General features: G+C 36.8%; 1 pseudogene; it reads right to left on the bottom strand.

Annotated features, from left to right (window-relative positions):
* Positions 1 to 934: 934 nt before the first annotated feature.
* LOC101037417 (26S proteasome regulatory subunit 4 pseudogene) lies at positions 935 to 13,316 on the bottom strand (annotated as a pseudogene).
* Between the last annotated feature and the right edge of the window lie 262 nt (positions 13,317 to 13,578).

The raw sequence follows: 13,578 nt of genomic DNA, 5'->3' as shown, positions 1-13,578 counted from the left end.
TATATGTAAATCAAATTAAGAAAAATAAATGGATAGTGTGTCACTTATGATGGGTGGCTATCCCTGTGCTAAAACTTCCTGCTTATTTCAAGTCTCAGAAGAGTAAAATTACATAATATGAAAAAATTAGAAGAGCTTTAAATACCAGGTCCACTGACTTTCTCAGTTTTCCAATGAGAAAACAGAGACCAAGAATGTTTGTTTTTTGGGGGGTGGTGGTGAGGGGAATGGGTGTTTTTCATATGCCTGAGAGCTGAGTGGGAAGTGAGAAGTCTCTTTTCCCTTCCTGGGACTTCATAGAGATCAGCTCAATCTGAAAAGTCGCCTGATCACCTTCTTACTCTTGCTTTACAAAGAAAATATTATTTTTAAGAAATCTGGCTGGTGTGGTGGGTCACACCTGTAATCCCAGCACTTTGGGAGTCTGAGGTGAGTGGATCACTTGAGGTCAGGAGTTCAAGACCAGCCTGGCCAACATGGCAAAACCCCATCTCTGTTAAAAATACAAAAATTAGCTGGGTGTGGTGGTGTATACTTGTAATCCCAGCTACTCGGGAGGCTGAGGCATGAGAATCGCTTGAAATGGGAGGCAGAGATTGTGGTGAGCCAAGACTATGCCACTGCACTCCTGGGCAACAGTGAGACTCTTTTTTGTTGTTGTTGTTGTTTGTTTGTTTGTGAAAGAGCAGGCTTTATTGGGAAGCAGACTGCACAGTGACCAAGAGACAAAGGCCACCCAAAGGGCACTCCAAAAGACACAGGATGTTTTGTTAATAACATGACGTCCAAGACACATGGTACTCCAAAAGACACAGGATGTTTTGCTAATAAAAATCAATGGGAACAGAAATTCCTCTGGGCAACTTCCCCAACCTCATCCCTTTTAGGGAACAAGAAATCTCCCAAGCATTCCCCTGATGGCAGCTGTGGTTCACTAGAGATAGAGCCCCTCAGGGGTGCCTTCCTGTTTCTTATAAAGAATATTTTCTTTAGATTTTTGAAGTCTTCATTTGTTACTTTCATTCTACATTCTCTTAAGGCCATCAGACCAGCTTCTGCACAGATTGCCTTGATGTCAGCACCAGAGAGATCGTCTTTAGCTATAATCACGTTGTCCCACGTTACCTCATTGGCCAGTGTCATTCTGCTTGTGTGAATCTGAAAGATACACGTCTTAGTCTTTCCATCAGGCAGGGGGATCTCGATCTTCCTGTCAATGCGGCCTGGTCTGGTAAGTGCTGGATCCAAAGTTTCTGTTTGGTTTGCGGCCATGATAACTTTCACATCTCTTCTAGAATCAAATTCATCCAACTGGTTCAACAGTTCCAACATTGTTCTCTGAATTTCTCCACCAGAATTTGAGTCATATCATTTTGTCCCAATGGCGTCAATTTCATCAATAAACATAATGGATGGTGCATGCTCTTCAGCAACTCAAAACAATACCCATACAAGTTTGGGTCCACACCTAGGTATTTCTGAGTAAGTTCAGAGCCAATCACTCTGAAGAAAGTGGCTGAGGTTGTTTGCTACTGCTTTGGCTAACAAGGTTTTACCTGTGTCTGGTGGGCCATAGACAATGACCTCCTTAGGAGGCTGTATACCCATCTCTTCATAATATTTAGGATGGGCAAGAGGAAACTCCAAAGATTCCTTAATTTCCTGAATTTGGTTGTCGAACTCCCCAATATTGGCACAGGTCTCCTGGGGGGCCTTTTCCACCTTCATCATTGTGACCAGGGGATCTGTGTTATCCAACAGCACCCCTATCATTGCATGCACCTTGTAGCTGAGCAGGACCAAGCCGCCAGCTTCCAGCGGATCCTTTTCTACAAATGAAAGAATGCTGACGTAGTGTTCTGAGACCACAGATATAGACACGATGGCATGATTGTCATCTATGATCTCTTGTAAGGTTCCTACTGTCATTGGGGTCCCCCTCAGATCATCCATTTATGATCTCTTCTCCTTTTGCTTTTCTTCTAATAGTTTCACTTGTTCCTGACTTCTTTTTTTAAGAAAAAAGAATGAAAGAAAGAAAAAGACTAATAATAATAAAAAGAATGAAGGAGAGGAAGAAAGAGGAAGAGGAAGAGGGAGAGAGAACGGGAGTGTTGCTTTATTGCCTGGTCTAGAATGCAGTATAAAAATGAGTATTCCTACAACTGTGCTTAATAATGAAGACACAAAAAAAAAATGAGGGAAGAAAATAACAAAAAGTAGCCAACCAATATTTCATTAAAACCTGTAAGTAGGTGTGATGTGGTACTGATAAGAGTGTGTGTTTTGTGTATTTAAAGTGGAGAGTTCTATAAATGTTAAGTTTACTTGCTCCAGATCTGAGTTCAAGTCCTGGACGTTGTTGTTAATTTTCTGTCTCATTAATCTGTCTAATATTGATGTTGAAGTCTTCTACTATTATTGGGAAACTTAATAATAATATATGTGAGTTTAATACTGCCATTTAATGTTAGCTGGCTGTTTTGCCTTTTAGTTTATGTAAATTCTTCATTACATTGATGCTCTTTACTTTTTGATATTTTTGGCATTTTTTAGAAAGGCTGACACTAGTTGTTCCTTTCTATGTGTAGTTGTTCTTTCAGAAGCTTTTGTAAAGCAGGCCTGGTGGTGATGAAATATCTGAGTGCTTGCTTGTTTACAAAAAAATTTATTTTTCCTTTGCTTATGAAGCTTAGTTTGGCTGGATGTGAAATTCTGGGTTGAAAGTTCTTTTTTTTAAGGATGTTGGATATTGGCCCCCACTCTCTTCTGGCTTGTAGGGTTTCTGTGGAGAGATCTGCTATAAGTCTGATAGGTTGAAAATTGTCCTGCCTTGCTAGGTGGGGAAAGTTTTCCTGGATAATATCCTGAAGTGCATTTTCCAGTTTGGATTCATTCTCTTTGTCACATTCAGGTACACCTATCAAACGTAGATTAGATCTTTTCACATAGTCCCATATTTCTTGGAGACTTTGCTCGTTCCTTTTTATCTTTTTTTCTCTAATTTTATCTTATTGTTTTATTTCATTAAGTTGATCTTCGACCTCTGATATCCTTTCTTCTGCTTGATCAATTTGGCTGTTAAAACTTGTGCATAAGTAGGGTGTGGTGGCTCATGCCTGTAATCCCAGCACTTTGGGAGGCCGAGGCAGGTGGATCACAAGGTCAAGAGATTGAGACCATTCTGGTCAACATGGTGAAACCCCGTCTCTACTAAAAATACAAAAAATTAGCTGGGTGTGGTGGCGCGTGCCTGTAATCCCAGCTACTCAGGAGGCTGAGGCAGGACAATTGCCTGAACCCAAGAGGCGGAGGTTGCGGTGAGCTGAAATTGCGCCATTGCACTCCAGCCTGGGTAACAAGAGTGAAATTTCGTCTCAAAAAAAAAACAAAAACAAAAAAACAAAAAAAAAACTTGTGCATACTTCGCAAAGTTCTCATGTTGTGTTTTTCAGCTTCATTAATTCACTTACATTCCTCTCTAAATTGTGTATTCTTGTTAACATTTCATCAAATCTTTTTTTCAGAGTTCTTAGTTTCTTTGCATTGGGTTAGAACAAGTTCTTTTAACTCACATAAGTTTCTTATTATCCACCTTATGAAGCCTGCTTCTGTTAATGGAATGCACTCATTCTCCATCAGGTCTTGTTCCATTGCTGATGAGGAACTGTGATCCCCTGTAGAGGGAGAGGCTTTCTGATTTTGGATATTCTCAGCCTTTTTAGGCTGTTTTCTTCCCTTCATTGTAGATTTATCCATCTGTGGTCTTTATAATTACTGTCTTTATAACTGGGTTTCTGAGTGGATGTCCAACTTGTTGATTCCCAGTGCCAGAATCTGAGCAACCCACTGCACTCACTAAAACAGCAGCATTAAGACTGATAGTGCTTTTCTGACCCTGCACCAAGAACCACCACACCGAGGCAAAACTTCCTCGCTGGCCACAAGAGATGCACTGGCGACCCGTGGGGCTCCTTCGCTGGGAATCTCCTGGTGTATGAGCAAGAAAAATCCGTCTGAAAGTGTGGCATCCTCTCATTCTCTGCGCTTTCACTGAGAGCTACGATCCTGAGCTTCTAGTGATCAGCCATCTTGAATCTCTCTCTGACCAAGAATGTTTAACAGATAGGTAATGCCTGAATTATTCATCAAATCCAGATCTTATTATTTACGTGAAGCTCAGAAACATATCATATGTATTAAACATAATGGTTTCAAACATTAATGAAGTTTGATTCTGAAATGTGGGAGTGTGCATATAAGTCTAAAATTTTAGTCTTTGCTTAGGTATCCAAAAGTTTCTTGTTGTCTTAAAATTTCTTATTGGAGGTAAGCCACTTTTCAGTCACTTTCATAGGCACAAAGGATTTAGCAGTGAGGAAAACTGACATAATCATAAAAATAAATATGAAATTACAAATGTTAATTTGGTAAATACTTATTTCCTTTTTACAACTCATTGCAGGTACCTCTTACAGACCTTTTAAATTTCAGGCCAAATCTCCTTTCTTAGAATACCTTTCAGACCAGGCCAGGTCTCTGATCATGCCCTCTTGTATTATTGTACATGTTCTCACTCATCGTTATGGGATGCCACAAGCTAAGTTTGAAGTATATACTCTAGATTATGGAGAGCCTTATAGGTCATAGTAAGGTCTTGAGTTTCTATCTTTAAGTAACTGAAAGCCATTGAAAGATTTTAATAATATCTACGTTTTTAAAAGATTGCCCGGGTGCCTTCTTTTAAGGCAGTAAACATGGTTGGAGGAAATCCTGTTAGAAGACTGTTGCAGCAGTGCAATGGGAGACCATGAAAGCTTCTTCTAGGAAGTCACCCTGGAAGGAGAAGTGGACGAATTTGATAGATATTTAGGCAGAAAATGGGAATAACTTAGATGGGAAAATATTGTGGATGTGGTAGATGGCAAAATGGTGACAATATTTGCAGGTCCTCTCTGTTAAAGGTGGAAACTTTCTTTGCCCTATTGATTAGGGACTGGCCTTGGGATCAGCTTTGGTCAATGGGACAGCAGAAGATTGAGGTCTGAAAAGCATTTGCACTTTGGGGATCCCTCTCACTGAACTTAAAACAGCTCTCTGGGAACAACCAGGCTGGCCTGCTGGAGAATGAGAAACCATGTGGAGAAAAGTTTTCATTGCTACATCTATGCTAGCCAAGACCCCTGACAGAGCTTTGCTGAGAACAGCCATCCCAGACCGTATCAGAAGGCCTGGCAGGCTGGAAACAGCCCAAATTGCTGACCTCCTGAATTCTGAGCTAAATCAATGGTTCTTTCCTGACTACATTATATTGCAGGGTGGTTTGTTACTTAGCAAATGCTAACTGATACCATGAGTAAAAGAGAGAGAAGTCTATGAAATAAATATGATTGATACTTGTGTGTATATGCACACACACACACACGCATGCGCACACACACACACACATAAATGCACACATTACATGAAGAGCCACAAAGTATCAGTTGTGTCTCCTCTCATCTCCATTTAAATAATTCACATCTTACTATATCTAGTTAACAGTCCATTCTGTAAACATCAATTTCTTTAGCCTAAGAAGCTTTTCTTTCAAAGATTTATTTTCAAATTCACTTTTTATTTGTTGCAATTTATTGTCCAAAATACAGGGTGTTTTTGTATTCTTAGAGAGTATTAAATAAACTAGATGTAAATATTGGTGCTTGGAAATATAGAAAATGCATTTGAAATGTGAATAATATATGTGTTTAAGTAGCCAGGGAAATATTTCATTGTGAAAAGATTCGAGGTGAGGATGCTTGATGCATATGATCCACTGTTGTTACTTAAAACATTTACTTGTAAATGTGAACACTATAATATAACTACTTCACATGACAGAAATTTCTCAAAATGTAAGAAGTGGTTTACGTATCTGAATTCAAAGAAGGGCTTTGTGTTTATATTAGCTTTCAAGTTAATTTTAGATCACATAGAAATTAAAGAGAAAATTTCGTTTTCTGAAATCTATTTCTTATAGATACAGGATCATATTACTCAATTGCTGTGATTAGGATAAGTGAACACTTTAATATCCAATAAAATTTAGTGGAAGAAAATATTAGGCAAAGATATATGGATATTAATTTAAAAATATAGTTATCAATTTTGTGGTAGGTAAAAACTTTTTTTTTAATCAACCATAGAAAGCCAATCTGGTTACTTTAGGGCACATCTCAAAGTTATCACACTGCTACTTCTTTTTGCATTGGGCAGAGTTTTCAGCCTTTCACACAGCACAAGCACTTTACATTTAGAAAGGGAACCGAGTATCAGATGCTCTGAAATTTCTTTGTGATTTTACAAGATCACAGATATTGAACACATTGATAGATAGTCTCATGATATTAAAATCTTATTGATAAATCTATTAAAGGCAATCTTTTAAATAAAATATCAATAAGAATTATGGAGAATAATATCCATAATTGCACAATTATGATTGCTGTAAATTATTCAAAATGAAAACAAAAGATATATTTTTAAGATTTAATTAGTTCTTAATATTAGTATTATTGAGAGAGGAAAGTTGTGTCATCAGGTTGAACTTGCCCAACTTCAAAGCACTGAGCTTTCCCTTTTAAGTGAAAAAGGGAGATTAGCTTTAAAATTTCTATTCTCTATGAATTCTCTTTGTAAAATAGTTTTCTTTCTTTATACTATTCTTTCAAAAACCTCAGAATGTTTGATGTTATTTTTTAGGGAAAATTCTGTTGCATCATGTTCCTTTTAAAAATATTTTATTTAACTTTCTTATTAGTGTTTCTTCACACAAAATGAAGTGAATATTCCATTCACAAAAATGATTTGTTCTAACCAGAAGTTCTAACCCCTGTGAATGGTGGCTCACTAATAATTTCTCCCACCCCTTTCCATTATTCACATCTCTTTTTGTTTTCTTTCTGGGCATCACCTTTCACCAACACCTTTTTTCCAACCACCACCATTAAGAACGAGATGCCCAATTTTGTGTAAAACTTATGGAGCAGGAAATTAAAAAACAATAACCACTGTCATCATCAGCCAACTAAACTGGCAGAGAACACATAAATGCAGATCATAAAAATACATTGTGTGGTGAAGAATACAATATTTTAAAAATACTGTATGCAAATATTAAAGTTCACAGTGCTGACATTTTATTTTGGTTGTAAATGCAAATAGATACTGAGCATAATATGCATAAATAAGGCAGAAACTATAACTACACGGATATATAAAGGTAAGTGTATAGAGATTTTCACACTGGTTTATGGATATACTATTAGGAGTCTGAAGAAATTTCTGCAGTTTGCTTTTTCATTTAAGGGCATTCACTTAAAAATGAATATAAATGTATTCTTGTTCATCCAAATACTAAAAAGAAAGCAATTAGCTTCCACGTAAAGGTAGAAAGACATATTCTTCATTGGAAATTAATAGTTTAATGTAGCTCAAATAGAGTAAAAAGTTGGAAAACTTAAGTCTATAGCAGGTAATTCAGGCCCACTGTCTCAGAAGCATCTGTTTCATAGCAGTTGTGCCATTAGCATGAGTGAATCTTGAATGAATTCCTTTTTGTTGTTGATACCAATTTCAATTTTCTTTGGTTGTGATAGTAATACTAAATAGACAGTGTATAATTTTCCTCATCAATGTAGAAGCGGTTAAACTAGCTGTGCACTTATGGATTTCAATAATACAATATTTACCTTACCTTGAAGTGATTAAGATAACTTAAGGATGCCACTTTTATTAAAATTGGGGTTAAAACTGCTGACAGGCAGAGTTTCAATTACATATGAGGGCTGGTTATTCTAGTCAAAATTGCTCTATACATATATTTTTATTAAAAATTACATGCATCACATTAAATTAAATAAAATTCAAATTTTGGTGGTTACATGGTTTTGTAAACAAATAATAAGGACAACAATAGCCATCATTTACTGAGTGCTATGTGGTATATATTATTATATGTATATTTTATTTACTCACACAACATGTGAGGTGGAGTCTGCTATTATTGATGAAGCATTTGAAAACATAGTAACCTGTCTGAAGTGACAAGTTGAGTGAGCAGTGGAGGTAGGACCACACCAAGGCATCATGACACCAGACCCTCTGCGTCTACCAGGAAGAATGGAAACTAGAAGCATGAGAAGATCGCATCTTGTTTTATGGTCATACGTACGTATGCAACACTATGACAAACACAGTTTAAATCAACATGGCAGGAGGCTAAGCATAAGTCATTTTTTTTTTCTTTAAAAACACTCATTACTCAGCTTTGATACACACTGTACTGGTCCCATCTAAGTTCAGTGTTCTATGATTTTGTGATTCCATTGGCTGTGAGCTTCGGACTTTTAGTAATCATTTTAAATGACTTCAGTGGATGTTGTGTAATCCCACTGTACTGGGAAAGACTTAGGCTCTTTATACACTGGGGACTACGTCTATTAAACCCCTCCACACCCTGTGGTGTGTTTTTATGCACATTCCTTTTGTCTTCTAAATGAAGTTTCTGCATATGGGAGAAGAGTGTGAAGGAAAACAAAATTCTGGACTCTGCCTGTACAGTGATTACAACTCAGACACAAAAACATCTGTTGGGTTAAAGGCTCCAGCTGTTGGCCATGTACAAAAATTGCATACAATGCCGTTGGTCAGGAAATTAAGAAAACTATCGTGTCAGTGGATCAAACTATGAAGAATTTTGGAAAGACTAAATATTGTTCCCCACACTGACATTTAACCAACAAGGAGCACTTAAATAGAATACACTTATTTAAAGATAATTTCCAGTTCATCCCTTCTATTTGGAAAAATCACTGATTTTCATAAAATAATTTTGAGCCATTTTCAGAAAGGAATGAACTTAATGATGTAAAAAAAAAAAACTAGTTCTGCAATGAAAGATGAAGGAGCTTTATATTTTTAATTCACCTGCGATTTTCCTATAATTTCCAAAAAATACTGAGAAAAACAATTGTGAAACTGATTTAGCTTTCAACTTAAAATTATTGATCATTTCTTTCAACTTTCCCTTTACTATAGCCCCTTATGACAACGCAACGTCTAAACTTGAAACAACATATGCATCTATCCATTTTTAGGATTCGCCAACAGTATTTTTGTAAAATCAGTGGGCTGTTTTTGTATTGCTGAGATACATATGCCGCTAAAGTGTTGTTCTGAAATGTGTCATCATGGTAAATCACATTAAATTGCTTACTTAAAGCAAGTCTTAAAATTCACTGAAATGTGGAAAGCTTAAGTTTTATAAAACAAAGGAATTACTATGAATTTATTTTATTTGATACTTTCTTTGTATTTAAGTACAAATAGCTATAGCAGAGAAAACTATTATAGTTGAGTAAATACACTTAGCTTTAAGATTTTCCAAAGATCTGGAAAAAACAAAAATATAATATTTACACTCCTAGTTCCATATAAGAAGCAAAGAAATACTTTTTTGTAGGTCTTAAGTGTTTAGATCGAAATGCTTAACTCTGATGCCTGATGTTTCTATCTGTTTGGAGGGATACCCATTGGTGAAGCACTCTTAATACCTTAGCTGTTACCCCTAATCCCTTACTACTGCAATGGAAGTAAAAGGAATTGCCTGTTAGTAATCTGCCACTACGTGCCTCTGCCATTGGAATACTGGGCTTCTCAGTTGGATAGGACTAATCTATCAGAATCTCATGAATGGGGGTTGGGTCTCTTGTTTCTCCTTATTTCTCCATCAGGTTCAGAGACAGGCAATGACCTGGGTAAGTGTTTGCAAATTCAAAATCTTCTCTGGGTAAGTTTTTCAAGACCAAAGCAAACAGTTGGGAGCTAGTTCTACCTCAAAAAGCTGTCTTTTACAATGTAGTATTTATGAAATGTTAGTTTGAGTCTCCATTTGCTGATTCTTGTGTTATTTTGCAATTGGTGCAGAACCTATGTAGATGAGAAGGACACTATTTATTAGGTACCTTCACTCTCATCTTGAGATATTTGGTTCATTTCCTGGGAACCTTGTTAAGTTTTAGAAGACAGGGCATATAATTTTAGACAGAATATGCATGAAGATACTCGGGGATGAGGTCAGGGCTTTCAATCATGGATTTTAGAAGGTGGATGCATAGCTGTAACTTGGACAATGTGTTATGACCTATGTGGTGGAATGTGGCTGGGTTTGCATGTGGCTTTAGGATTTAGGCATAAGCCCTGGGGGATTTTCACCTAGACAGATCATTGCAGTTTATGGTAATGATTACAGGCAAGTATCAATTTCTATAGAGGCAGTGAGCCTTAAGCAAAGAAGCAAGCTTTATTAAAAGTGGGTCTTAAAAGCTTCAGTACCTAAAACTGAGAGGCCTAGGACAGCCTTAGAAAGTGTGTAAGGAGCTTACAGAACTTAGCCAAGATGTAAACATGCTTTCAAATGCTGCCTGTGTGGCTGTCCATGAGCAGTCATGGGCTTTGTAAAGACAATTATTATGCACAGACATTGAGGGACAGAGCCGCTGCTGACCGTGTTTGCCATGTTTTTGGGCACATCTCCAGACACTCTTAGTGTCAACTTTAGGAAGGAAACACTGTTTATCATTGCTTTCTCTGCCTTTGGAGCCGAGAGAGAAAATGGGAAAAGCATATCCTGGAATTCTTTAGGACTTTGCTGATCCATGTATCACTTCCTACTGTAAGGTCCCATGTTGGTCCAGATTTGTTCACCTACATAAATTCTAACCATGACATGAGATTTTTCATGACACAAATTATGACTTCCTTCAAATAAAAGTGGAAAACTTTATTAATAAGTTATTAAAACTTTATTAATATATTTTTTGACCAGTATGGTAAAGGCTCCTGTTTCTTTTATTGAATTGTTAATAAAACAAGGTTAATAAAACCTTGACCATGATTTAGTTACTGAAGTGATTCAAACAGCTTTAGAGCTTCTTAGCAGCAACATCTTCACCAGCCATCAGAGGTTCTGGAAGACATCTGAAGGAATGGGACTGGATATTAGAGAGAGGCTTCATAAAGACAGAATGCTCTACTCTCAAGATTTACCCTTAGTATTTAACTTTCTTATAGTTTATTAATAATTATGTGAGAGCATCAACTGTTTTATACTTTAAGCAAAACATAAGAGTTTGGTGAACACATTGCATAATATAATTAACAAGTTATAAATCCTTGTTCTTTTAATATTATTGTTGTGTCCCCTTTATTCAGAAAGAGACCCACACTTACATTGCTCTTTCCAGTTATGGCTTGAATCCTGATTTACAGTTTAGAAGGAAGTGTGTATTAACATTTAGAACTGCATTGTTTCTTTTGTGATGTGACTGAATTTATCCCATGTCTGCAAACAATAACTTAATTAAGTCTCTAAAGTCCCGTAGGGTAAAAGAGGACAAGACTTAACAAATTTTGAAGCATTGCAGAATAACAAAAGAATTTTAAGGCATTGTTCTGCAGCAAAGAGGAGGGCTTTTTAATATATTCTGCTTTGAGGGGCTCTAACAATAGTGGTGCTATTCCAGTCTTGGGTTTCTTTGGCTGGGACGCCAGAGCCAAAAGGCACTAATGACCTGTGCCATCTGGCTTGTTAGCAACCAGTTTCAATGGAGTAATTAAGAAATGCAGTCATGATTTATGTATTTTGGCTCTATCTGTTATTCATTCTAATATATATTTCCCAATGTTTCCACTGATTAGTCAAGATCAAGATCCTGCGTGTGTGTTCTTGAGCACGTCATTTCTGAGAAGGTTTTTCTTGAGATAATTTTGCAGTTAATTTGAGTAGAAAACTCTTTTCATAAGAAATGAGTAGATGCCTTTTCTGCAGTTTGGTAAGCTCTTTAAAGATGTGTTACTTAAAACATTTTATAAAGTCTTATTGTTAGGTATATGTTTGGATTTAAAATCAGAAATATTTGGAAGCATGAGTAGTGATAATAATAAAATGACATATTTTTAATTTCTTCTTTCTAAATTGTACTCAAACTTTAAGGTGATTAGGATTGATGTTCACTTTCATCTAATATTTAAAAGTATAAGAATGCATCTTTGTTCTGAAAACTATTCTCATTCTCACCAATTGTAGAGTTTGAATCAGTCTAACAGAAGGTAGAAGTCACATGGTTTTTCTCAACATCATTCAGTTCTTTAGAAATAGACTAATTCAAAGATTGTCTTTGACTTCTCTTTGGTATCCTTTGCTGAATTTTTATTTACTAATCTGTCTTTAAATTTGGGATCATTAAGAGGCTGGATTTTCATTTCACATATGAAGAAATAGACATACAGGGAGGGTAAGCCACTTGGCCAAACTCCCACAGCTCATAGGTGGCAGAAGTGAGATTTGAATTGAGTCTCCATGAGGGACCGGAGTCTTAACTGAAATAATTTCCCTGAACAGGCCTTTACCTTCTTGAAAGATTCTGATTCAGCAAGTCTCAGTGGGGCTGGGCAATCTGCTTTTTGAAACAAATAGGAAAAAGTAGGTAATTTTCCTCAGCAGGAAAGTTTGGAAAACTTGCTCCAGAGAATAAATGTACACTGTTCCTCCTGAAGATAGTAAAATTTAACAATAATTTTTGTTTTGTCTTGAAATGAGAATACATCTATGCAAACTTGAAATTGTATTTTTTTCTTCTCTGGGTTCCAGCTATTCTTACATAGCCCTCTTTCTGATGAATAAGTGGGAAAAGTTTTTCTTTGTAACTATTCAGGAAAATAACTTGAGTACGAATAAAAATGGACCAAAATGAATTAGGCAGTAGGTCTGAAAAATTGGCTCTGGGTTGCTTGTAGGAAATCGTTGAAACAGGGACCAGCCAAGTTATGATGATAGACATTTTCTCCTTTGTTTAGAAGCTTCTGTGATCTGCAGAGCCAAGCCAAGAACGAAAAATATGAAAGTCTGTGTTTTCTTCCAGGACTCTCTTTGGCCTACTGGATGTACAGGAAGTGGTAAAAGCTGTATGGTGGCTCCTTAGGAATTGAAAGGCCTTGGGCAAATCAATCAGGACCTGGTTTTCCACATCAGCAAGTCAAGATAATCATACTGGCTAAACTTATTTGAACAGCATCTGGATTCACTTACTGGCAAGTGTAAAGTGTTTTCAGAATACCAAATATTACATAGCGCATCCAAGCAGCTTAAATTTTAGTGGTCTCCATCCTTTCCTTTCCTGCACTTCAGTGTGCTACTCAATACAATGAGATATAATAAAACCAAGCGCTCTGGGCTCCTAGCCCCTTACCTGATACTGCTTTTTTGTGCTGCTCATACTGGCTACTATAGGCTGAATGTTTGTGTCCCTGCCCCCTACCCCTATTCATATGTGAAATCCTAATTCCCAATGTGATGGTATAAAAATGAGGCATTTGGACGTGATTAGATCTTGAGGGCAAAGCTCCTATGAATAGAGCTAGTGCCTTTATATAAAATTAGTGCCCTGGACCACTCCCTGGTTCCCTCCACCATGTGTGGATACAGTGACCATCCATCTATGAACAAGGAAGTGATCTCTCACCAGACACTGAAACTAC

The sequence above is a fragment of the Saimiri boliviensis genome, chromosome 3 (assembly GCF_048565385.1).
Source record: "Saimiri boliviensis isolate mSaiBol1 chromosome 3, mSaiBol1.pri, whole genome shotgun sequence".
NCBI lineage: Eukaryota > Metazoa > Chordata > Mammalia > Primates > Cebidae > Saimiri > Saimiri boliviensis.
Note: the sequence above shows the minus strand (reverse complement) of the source record. Positions and strands in the feature narration are given on the sequence as shown.